At 45.8% G+C, this 10,446-nt stretch overlaps 1 protein-coding gene across 7 annotated transcripts in view; it reads right to left on the reverse strand.

Annotated features, from left to right (window-relative positions):
• Positions 1-8,537, reverse strand: part of LOC133747078 (zinc finger protein 717-like) — a 380,365-nt gene extending 371,828 nt beyond the window's left edge. For 5 of the 7 annotated variants that reach the window (XR_009864272.1, XR_009864270.1, XR_009864271.1 and 2 more), the window contains exons 1-3: positions 8,437-8,537; positions 7,368-7,447; positions 1,348-1,477 (exon numbers count right to left, since the gene is read on the reverse strand). The gene's annotated coding sequence lies outside the window, so the exon portion shown is untranslated. Of the gene's footprint in view, positions 1-1,347; positions 1,478-7,367; positions 7,448-7,816; positions 7,963-8,436 lie in introns of all 7 variants that reach the window. The other 2 variants (XM_062175226.1, XM_062175225.1) reach the window with 2 other exon arrangements.
• Between the last annotated feature and the right edge of the window lie 1,909 nt (positions 8,538-10,446).

The following is a 10,446-nucleotide window of genomic DNA, read 5'->3' on the forward strand; positions in this document are numbered from 1 at the left end:
CCCATGCAGGTGCAGGGCCCAAGGACTTGGACCATCTTCTACTGCTTTCCCAGGCCATAGCAGAGAGCTGGATTGGAAGTGGAGCAGCCAGGTCTTGAACCGGCACTCATATGGGATGCTAGTAGTTCAGGCCAGGGTGTTAACTACAGTGCCACAGTGGGGGCCCCAGTCCTAGCAGTTCTATGTTGTTTAGCATTTCATCTTCAGTGTCAACTGCTAATAATACAGTAGAGTTGTAGAAGACCTGACAGTCATGCAAACCTTACCACAAGCTAGTACTGTGTAGAATAAATCCTTTAAATATAAAGACAATCTTATTTCACAGCGGAGGAAGAACCAGATGGGTAAAATGACTTGCTAATGTCACTTAGCTCTTTCGCTACAGAAACAAGGAAGGGTCTCAGCTTTATGCCACTTGCCTCAACTAGATGAGCCTGCAATTTTAATGACACTCAACTTGGGCTCCCGGAGTTTAAATGAATTTTCCAAGGTTACATGACAAAGAAGCCCCAAAGCCAGAAGTAAAAATTATTGCTCTCATCTTTCTCTTCCTTATCCACTATGGAAGTCTGATTTACAGTTGTAAATTATTCTAATATCATTTACAACCAAGAAGCATTATTTTTTGCTAACTTTAACAATGAAACTATTTTTAGCCATTGAGGAATTTATTTTAATGAAAGATATAGACATCCTTTTTTGTTTTGTTTTTTAATTGGAGATGCAAAGAGACAAACAAGTAGTCAGAGAAGTGGTATTCACCCTCTAGTTCACTGCTCAAATGTCCACAGTGACCAGGGCTGGCCCAGGAGCAGGGAACCCCATCATCTGAGCCATCACTTGCTAGCTCTCAGGGTTTGCATTTCCAGGGAGTTGGAGTCAGGGGCTGGAACTGGGAATCAAACCCAGAAACTCCAATGTGGGATACAGGCATCTAAACCACAAGGCTACACCCTGGCTTCCAGACTTGTTTTTTCACCAGTCATCTGAAAATGAAAGTTAGTTCGGACCTGAAGTCTAAGGCTCTGGAGTCCTCAGGTGTGTGTGTCTATGCATGAGAGTTAGTTAGGTTGCCCAAGCAGAGTCTACAGTTTAGAGAGAACAGCAGAGTGAAATGTGTGTCAGAGGATGTCAGCACTGAAGAGTGGCTGTGCTCTAGTCAGAGGCTGAGGAGGATGAGTCCACAGAGAGCAGCAGTACCAAGGGAGTATGCTAGAAGGTAGGGAGAAAAAAGGTTGAAAAACAAATATGTTAAAAAGATTTGTTTATTTATTTGGAAAACAGAGTTATAAAGAAAGAGAGACAGGGAGGGAGAGGGAGAGATCTCCCATCTGCAGATTCACTCACCAAATGGTCACAATGGCTGGGACTGGGTCAGATCAAAGCTCGGATCTGGAACTCCATCCAAGTCTCCCTCATGGCGGCAGGGACTCAAGAATTTGGGTTGTCTGCTGCTTCTCAGATGCACTGCAGAGAACTGGATGGGAAGTAGAACAGCTGAGCTGTAAATAAGTGCCCATATGGTGTGCCAACATCACTGGCAACAGATTATCCTAATGCATCACAACACTGGCTCCAACAAATGAATTTAGGTAAAACAATTCAAAATGCCAGGGAAATAGCAAATAAAATGTCAGGGATGAGCACTGTGGTGCAGCAGGATAAACCACTACTTAGGAGGCATACCTCATTCTTAAGTATGATGATATTTTTTTAACCACTTTTGTACAAGAGAGTAACAGGATGAAAACTGTTCTCCAAGGAGTCTGATCTGATAACCTCACATAGGATAGACTGAGATGAGAAGAAATTGCAAGACAGATTACGAGTGCAGAAAAGAGGAAACTAAAACTGGAATGAAAGCATGAGGAAGGAAATGCAATCCATGTTTTGCAAGAAATAAAATCAAATATATATACTGTTTATAGAAAAATAGAAATAAAAGCAAATATGAGAGAGTTTCAAAAGTTTGTGGAAAATGGAATTAAAAGATAATCTTATTTTATGCAACAAATTTTGAAATCTATGCATGTGAACGGTCTTCAAAAAGTTCATGGAAAATGTCTATTATACAAAAATGGTACATGGATTTCAAAAAAAATTTTTAAAGAAAATCCATTTATTTTTAATTTTTTATTTATTTAAGAGGTAGAGTTACAAAGAGTGAGAGAGAGACAGAGAGAAAGGTCTTCCTTCTGCTGTTTCACTCCCCAGATGGCCGCAACAGCTGGAGCTGTGCTGAACCAAAGCCAGGAGCCAGGTGCTTCTTCCCAGTTTCTCATGTGGGTGCTAGGGCCCAAGCACTTGGGCCATTTTCTATTGCTTTTCCAGGCCATAGCAGAGAACTGGAATGGAAGAGGGGCAGCTGGGACTAGAACTGGTACCCATGTGGGATGCCAATGTCACAGGTGGAAAATTAACTTTGTTTATTTTTATGAAAGACAGTTATAGGGGGGTGGAAAGGGGAGACACAGATCTTTCATTTTCTGGTTCTCCCAAAATGACCACAAGAGCCAGGACTGGCCCAGGCTGAAGATGGGAACCAGAAGTCCATATGAGTCTCCCACAGGGGTGGTAGGAGCTCTTCTGCCAGGAGCATTAGTAGGAAGCAAAACATCCAGGACTGCAACTCGCACTCAAATATGGGATGCTGGCCTCACATGTGGCAGCTTACCCTGCTGTGTCACAAAGATGGTCATTCAAAATAAATTCTTGAGGGTTAAGCCACCTTTTGCAGGGCCAGCATCCTATATGGGTAGCAGTTTGAGTCCTGGCTCCACTTTTGATCCAGCTCCCTGTTAATGTGCCTGGGAAAGCAGTGGAAGATGGTCCAAATGCTTGGGCCCCTATACCACGTGGGAAACTCAGAAGAAGCTCCTGGCTTCAGCTTGGCCATTTGGGGACTGAATCAGCAAATGGAAATCTCTTTGTAACTGTGACTTTCAAATAAATAAATCTTTAAAAAACATTCTTGTGCACTTAAAAGACCTCTTGCAATACAGGTGCACAGTTACTTATTCAGGAGAAATGCTAATTCAGGTGCAAGAAATGCTGGTATCAGGGATGCCATGGTAAAGTAGTAGTGTGGAGAGGCCACTTAAGGGAGTTTTATGTAGAACACAGGCAGCGGCGTTTTAGAGTTTAATAGATAGTGTTGGTTTAAAAATTACATATTGGGACTGGTACTGTGACATAGAGGGTAAGTAAGGCCAGCAGTGCCACCATCCCATGTAGGTAATGGTTTGAGACCCAGCTGCTCTGCTTCCAATCCAGCTCTCTGCTGAGGCCTAGGAAGGCAGTAGAGGATGGTCCAAGACCATGGGCCCCTGCACCCAAATGGGAGGCCTGGGAAAAGCTCTTGGATCCTAGCTTTGGATCAGCCCAGCTCTGACCATTGTGACCATTTAGGAAGTGAGCTAGTGGATGGAAGACCTCTCTCTTTCTCTCTGCTTCTCTGTAACTCTGCCTTTCAAATAAAATAAATAAATCTTTAAAAAAAACTTAAAATAATTATGTATTAACTTCCAACTGGGAGATCAGTAATTAAGTCAAGGTAAAGTTAGTCATTTAAATAGCCATCTAGTCAGCCAGTAATGATGACCTCGTTTCATTTCTAAACACAAATTACTTAATGGCTTTAGAGATGTACTTATCAAAATAATGTGGGCAGGACTCCCTGGGGCAGCATGGAGGCTGTGGGAGAATGCAGAGCACCTGAACCAGTGAGCCCTGGGCAAAGTGTTATGAAGCTGATACAGACTCCCAGTCTCTAAATGACAGACACATGGTTCACAAATGGAATCAGAAGAAAACTGCCTGAGTAGCATAGTAATAGGAACAGGCACAGAACCCTGGTGTTCCTTTTGGTCCTCTGCAATTACTTCCCCTTAGCAACAGGCAGAGCCTGCAGCCTTCTGCCACCTACCCTCTCCCCACAGAAAGGAAGAGTTGGAGGGGCCTATGGAAGTGGTGCATCTTGGGAGGCTGAATCTCTAGAAGAGAGGGCAGAGCAGGTGTAGAGCTCACCTGGCAGTGCCTGGGGACAGTTTCTCCATTACTGCATTTTAATGGGGACAGCAAAACCCTTACCATAGCCCTTCCCATACACACTGCAGAGGCTTAATTGGTGAATCCTTCCAGACAACAGTGATTGGGCCAGGAGCTAAACACAGCAACTTCCTCTAGAACTGTGCTGGGGGAACAGTTCCCACTCAGATGGAGGGAATGGGGACAGGCTACACCCCCCTCCCAAACACAGGTCAGGTCATAAGGCTCTCACCAGCTAGCAGCTCTCTGGTCTCACCTCCCTGGTCTTTCTAGCTGACAAGCTCTTCCCAACCTTGCTGCCTGGGAGGGACACACTCAGGTGTCACCTTCATGGAAAAACTAGTTTTTTTTTAAGATTTATTTATTTCTTTGAAAGAGTTACACAGAGAGAGAAGGAAAGGCAGGGAGAGGGAGAGGGAGAGAGGGAGAAGGAAAGGCCTTCCATCTGCTCTTTCACTCCCCAATTGGTCACAAGGGCTGGAGCTGTGCCAATCTGAAGCCAGGAGTCAGAAGCTTCCTCTGGGTCTTCCCACATGGGTCCAGGGGCCCAAAGACTTGGACCGTCTTCTACTGCTTTCCCAGGTCATAGCAGAAAGCTGGATTGCAAGTGGAACAGCCAGGACTAGAACTGGCACTGCAGGCAGCAGCTTTATCCATGACTCCACAGTGCCAGCCCCAACCTAGAAGTTCAAGTTGACATAGTGGACACCACACTGTGGTCCCCAAGTCTAACGTAACCATGGGCAATGCTAATAGATTGTGTCACAGGCTGAGGGAGGTGACACGCATGCTCTGCTGCAGAGCTGTGACATAGGAGAAGGGGCTCCAGACCAGGAGAAAGGGGACCCTGGGGTTCCCCGCCCTTCCTCTCTCCTCAGTGACCACTCTCCAGACCACCTCTTCTCTGTGGCCACAGACAGCTCTGAAAGCAGTGTCTTGGGGCAGGGAGGGAGGGTTGCAGGAAAGATCTCTGAGTAGTTGGTCCAGAGGGAGCATTCCTCTTAAAACATTACAGTGCTGTCTGCACCCACTCCCCTGGCCTTGATGGTCATTTGTCTATTAATGTCCCATTTCAGATGATACCTCTGATGATACCTCCAAACTTTGCTGTTGGACAGGAGGTGATTGGTGAGAAAATCCTACCTAGAGTTTTAAAAGATTTATGTATTAAAGAGCACTTCCAATCACTGGCTCACTCCCCAAATGTCTGCAAAGCCAGGGCTGGGCCAGGCTGAAGCTAGGAACTCCGTCCTGTTCCCCGACATGGATGTCAGGAGTTCACACACTTAGGTTATCACCATTGCTTCCCAGGTGGATTAGCAAGAAGCTCAACTGGAAGCAGAGGTGGGACCTGATTTTAGGTCCTCCAATATTGGCTGTGGGCATTCCAAGTGGCAGCTTAACCCACTGTACCATAACACCCTCTACTTTGATATTATTTATTTATTTACATATTTATATGTTTATTTATTTGAGACACAGAAAGAGACCTTCTATCTGCCATTTCACTCTCCAAAGGCCTGAAATATTTAGGGCTGCGCCACACTGAGGGTGGGATCAGAGAACTCAATTTGGTCTCCCCACATGGTTGGCAGGGACCCAACTACATAAGCCATCACCTGTGCCTCCCAGGTTGCACATTAGCAGGAAGTTGGAATTGCAAGTGTGCCAAGACTTGTACCAGGCACTTTAATTTGGGATGAAAGTTTCTCAAGAGCCGTCTTAACCACTGGGCCAAGCACTCACCCCCCACCTCAGTTTTTAAAGAAAAACAAGGGATTCCATTCTCTTTCTATTACCCGTAAATAAGAGTGTGGATAATCTCAATTGCTTGCTCCAAGCCTAATTCCTTTTGCCACAAAGAGAATCAACTTCAGATAATGGTAGTGCTGTGAGTCACAGAGCAGAGGTGAAAAGAACCCGTGTTCTCACTGACGTCACTCAGCCATTGAATTTATCAAGCCCAGGACCATTGTGTCTGGCTCTCCTCATTGTTCAAGCTGGTTGGAGATGGGCTTTTAGTGACCTGAACTAAAAACATCCCAGTGAAAACACCATGTACTCTACAAGATGTCTGGGAGAAGGATTTTAAACTAAACTATCCACGGTCACCTAATGGGCCACTAAAGAGTTGGACTCACAATTTTGTCTTAGTACAAGGACAAAGCCACCAGGATTTCTTCTGTTTGATTCATCTTCCATTTGAGGAAGGTACTGTAGTGCCTAAAAAGGGGTGCAGGAACCTCAGTTTTCCCACTCAGCTGTGTGGCCCTGAGAAAGGTGTTTAGATTCTATGGCTCCACTTTCTCACCTGCCCATGGAGAGTATCACAGTGCTTGTTTAGAGGGTTATTGTCAGTATCAAAGAAATGAAATGACTCACGTGTATTATAGTTTATTCCAGCTATGAGTGGCACACAAAGTAAATATTTAAAAGTGTAGCTTAGGGGCCAGCATTGTGGTATAGTGGGTTAAATCACAGCCTATGACTGGCATCCCATAGGGTGCCAGTTCTAGTCTTGGCTGCTCCACTTCTGCTGGAGCTCCCTGCTAATACACCTGGGAAAGCAGTGCGGAATCCAAGTACTCAGGTCCCTGCACCCAGGTGGGAGGCCTGGATGAAGCTGCTAGCTCACGGTTTCAGCCTAAGTCCTAGTGGCTGCAGCTATTTGAGGAGTGAACCAGCAGATGGAGGATACCTCTCTCTGACTTTTCTTTCTCTGTAACTCTGCCTTTTAAATAAATAATGTCTAAAAAAATAAAACCACCTGTAGCTTAACACTTCTCTCACATTTAAGGATTCAAAGATATTCATTCCAGGAGGGGCTCATTTGCCTTGTTGCCTTATCCATAACATCCCCTCATGGTACAAAATGGTTCCTGCAGCTCCAGTCATCCACCCTCCATCCCATCCAGAAGGACAATAGCAAATGAGAAGAGCATTTTTCTACTCTAAGAATATTTCCTTGGCATTGCACCTAGCAGATATGATTGACATTTCACAAAGAACAGTTCAGAGCTAACAGAATTTACACATCCAGAGTCTAGAACCCAAAAGATTTTACAGGACCCAAGATGTTAGCAGGAAACAAAAGGCCTGGGGAAAGTGTTCTGAATGTATTACACTTGGTAATGAAGCTTTCGTGTAGAAATAACAGCAAACCCGATTTAAGTGGCTGAAATGTTCACACCAAATAAAAAGGGAACTTCAAAAACTTTTCACATGACATTAAGCAGAAACACAGAAAACATTCAAAATCAAGATCATGCACTGTATGCCCTGAAACTCTTAAGCACTGCAAACATGAAAATGAACTGTACCTGTATCTTTATGGGGAATCAAGAAGGCAGGACTGCCTGTTGCTCAACCACCTACACCCACACCTGAGCAGTTTCTGGACCTGTAGGGAAGATGTTTTAGAAAGGGAAATATGTGATCAATGCCATATTTCTGACACCCCCACCTTCCATAGGAGCACAGAAGCCATCATTTAGTTCCCCTCAAAGTACTTATCTTCCCCATATACAACTGATATCATTTTTTCCCTAGTCTTTTGTCTAAAAAAAGAGGCACCAGATTTCAAGATTTTGTTTTATAAGTCTATACCTAGAGCCCTCAGCGCCTTGGTTATTTTTGCTCAATACCATGCAATTTGAGCTTACAATTCTGGTGTTTGGGAAATGTTGCCAAATTAGCATCAACAACATATTTTCTTTTTTTTTTTAAGATTTATTTTACTTATTTGAAAGAGTTACAGAGAGAGAGATACAGAGAGGTCTTCCATCCGCTGGTTCACGCCCCAGATGACCGCAACAGCTGGAGCTATGCCGATCTGAAGCCAGGAATGAGGAGCTTCCTCCGTGTCTTCCACGTGGGTGCAGTGGATTGGAGCACCCATATGGGTGTTTGGCCTTCCTTGATTATAAAGGTGATTCTTAGTGAAATGTTACATAATTTCTAAGAAGAATGAGAATTTACTATAACTAGAGAACCTAATGGAAAGCAGTGTGCAGTACATTGCACGCGTTCCAGCCCACGTGTAGCTAACTGGTAAGACAGGCAAACAGGGCCTGAAGGCTGGAGCCGGCCTCACTTCAACAGAAGGCCACAGCGCAGTCCACGCTCCCCGATCTCCCTCCGTCCTCTCCACACAACCTGGGGAGAGGCGGACTGCGCGCACACAGAGGGAGAGGAGGCTCTGGAGCGAGCCGAGGCCGCTGGTGCAGGGACGGGGCCTGTCGCCCGTGTCCGGAGCCGGCCCAGCCCTCAGCGGTGGGGTCCGCGGATGGAAGAGCTCAGGTGGGGGAAGTCCAGGTCCCTCTGTAGCTGGTTCTGGCAGGATCCATCCGCCCACGGCCCCTTCTGGGAAACCTGGCCCCACACACTCACCACTTCCTGCTCCCGAGGTCCGGGGCTTCCTCTTCTCAGAGAGGAGAAGGCCGAGCCACCACAGGGACGCTCTTCCCGCTGTAGTCTGGACGTGACTAGGACACAGGGATCTCGCGAGATGATGAAGTTGTCTGTCACCACCACCAGGGCCCCTGATTGGACAGCTGCAAAGCCAATGGGCGTGAGGGGTGTCACAAAAGCCGTAGCCAATCAGCACGCTCGCTGGCACAGTGGGCGTGGGGAGGTTGTTGCCAGGCGACGGGAGTGCAGGCCGGGTTTGGGGTCTGAGGCCGGTGGGGTCGCTGTGGCTTCCGTGTTCCTCGGGGCTCTCGGGACCTCTAGAGTTCGCCATGAGCTGCAGAAGCCGCTCCAGGTGAGTCCCCGCCAACTGCGGATCATCGACTTCTGGTCTTTGTTTCTTCACATCCGGAACGATTTCTCTTGTGGGAAGTTTCTGTGATGTTCCTTTGAACGTTGTTTAAAGATATTGCGTGGTTAATCCTCTTGGTCCATTTCTCTTGTAGATACGTGTTTTCTAGTCTGTCTTTCGTCTTTTTAATATTTCCTGTGTGTTTCTTGCTGTTAGCAATGACATTTAAAAAAAAAAAAAGATTGTTTGAAAGGCAGAGTTAGAGAGCGAGAGAGCAAGAGAGCGAGAGAGCGAGAGAGCGAGAGAGAGAAGGCTTCCATCTGCTGCTTCACTCCCCAGTTGGCTGCAACGGCCAGAGCTGCACAGATATGAAACCAGGAGCCAGGAGCTGCTTCCCTGTCCCCCATGAGGGTGCAGGGGTCCAAGGGCTTGGGCATCTTCCACTGCTTTCCCAGGGCATAGCAGAGAGCTGGATCGGAAGCAGAGCAGCTGGGATTCGAACCGGCTCCCACATGGGATGCCCCGGTCATGATATTTTACCCAGTCATCTCATTACCCTTAGCATATTTTCATGTGTCTATAGGCCATTTGTATTGATTGCATCCTTTGAAAAATTTCTGTTCATGGGCCGGCGCCATGGCTTAACAGGCTAATCCTCAGCCTGCAGTGCCGGCACACCGGGTTCTAGTCCCAGTTGGGGCACCGGATTCTATCCCAGTTGCCCCTCTTCCAGGCCAACTCTCTGCTATGGCCCGGGAAGGCAGTGGAGGATGGCCCAAGTGCTTGGGCCCTGCACCCGCATGGGAGACCAGGAGAAGCACCTGGCTCCTGGCTTCGGATCAGCACTATGCACCGGCCGCAGAGGCCATTGGAGGGTGAACCAATGGCAAAAAGGAAGATATTTCTCTCTGTCTCTCTCTCTCTCACTATCCACTCTACCTGTCAAAAAAAAAAAAATTCTGTTCATGTCCTTTGCCCATTTCTTAACTGCATTATTTTGTTGCAGTTGAGTCTCTTGAAATCTTTAATCATCACATATTAACCCTTTATCAGTTATATAGTTTGCAAATATTTTCTACCACTCTTCACTCTGCTGAGTGTTTCCTTTGCAGCAAAAAAGCTTCCTAGTTTGAGGTAATCCCTTTGTCTATATCTGCTTTCATTGCCTGTGCTTCTGAGGTCTTTTCCAAGAAGTCTTTCCTAGGCCAATGTCTTGCAGAGTTTTCCCAATGTTTTCCTCTAGTAATTTGTTTAATTAGGTCATAGATTTAGATTCATGATCAGTTGTGAATTGATTTTTGTATGGGGTGTAAGTACAGGTCTTGCTACATACGTCTGCATATCATATAGAGATCCAATTTTCCCAACACTCTTTGTTGAAGAGACTGTCCTTTCTCCAGGGATTGATTTTAGCTCGTTTGTCAAAGATGTTGAGTGTACCTGCATGGATTAATTTCTTTGGTTTATATTTTGTTTCATTGGTATACATTGGTTCCAGTCCCAGGCTGTTTCATATGTAACTGCCCTGTAGTGTGTCTTGAAATCTGGTATTCTGATACCTCCAATTTTTTCTTGTTTAACATTACTTTAGCTATTTGGGGGGGGGGTCTCTTGTGTTCCTATACAAATTTTAGCATTCT

Source organism: Lepus europaeus, chromosome 18, assembly GCF_033115175.1.
Source record: "Lepus europaeus isolate LE1 chromosome 18, mLepTim1.pri, whole genome shotgun sequence".
Taxonomy (NCBI): Eukaryota; Metazoa; Chordata; class Mammalia; order Lagomorpha; family Leporidae; genus Lepus; species Lepus europaeus.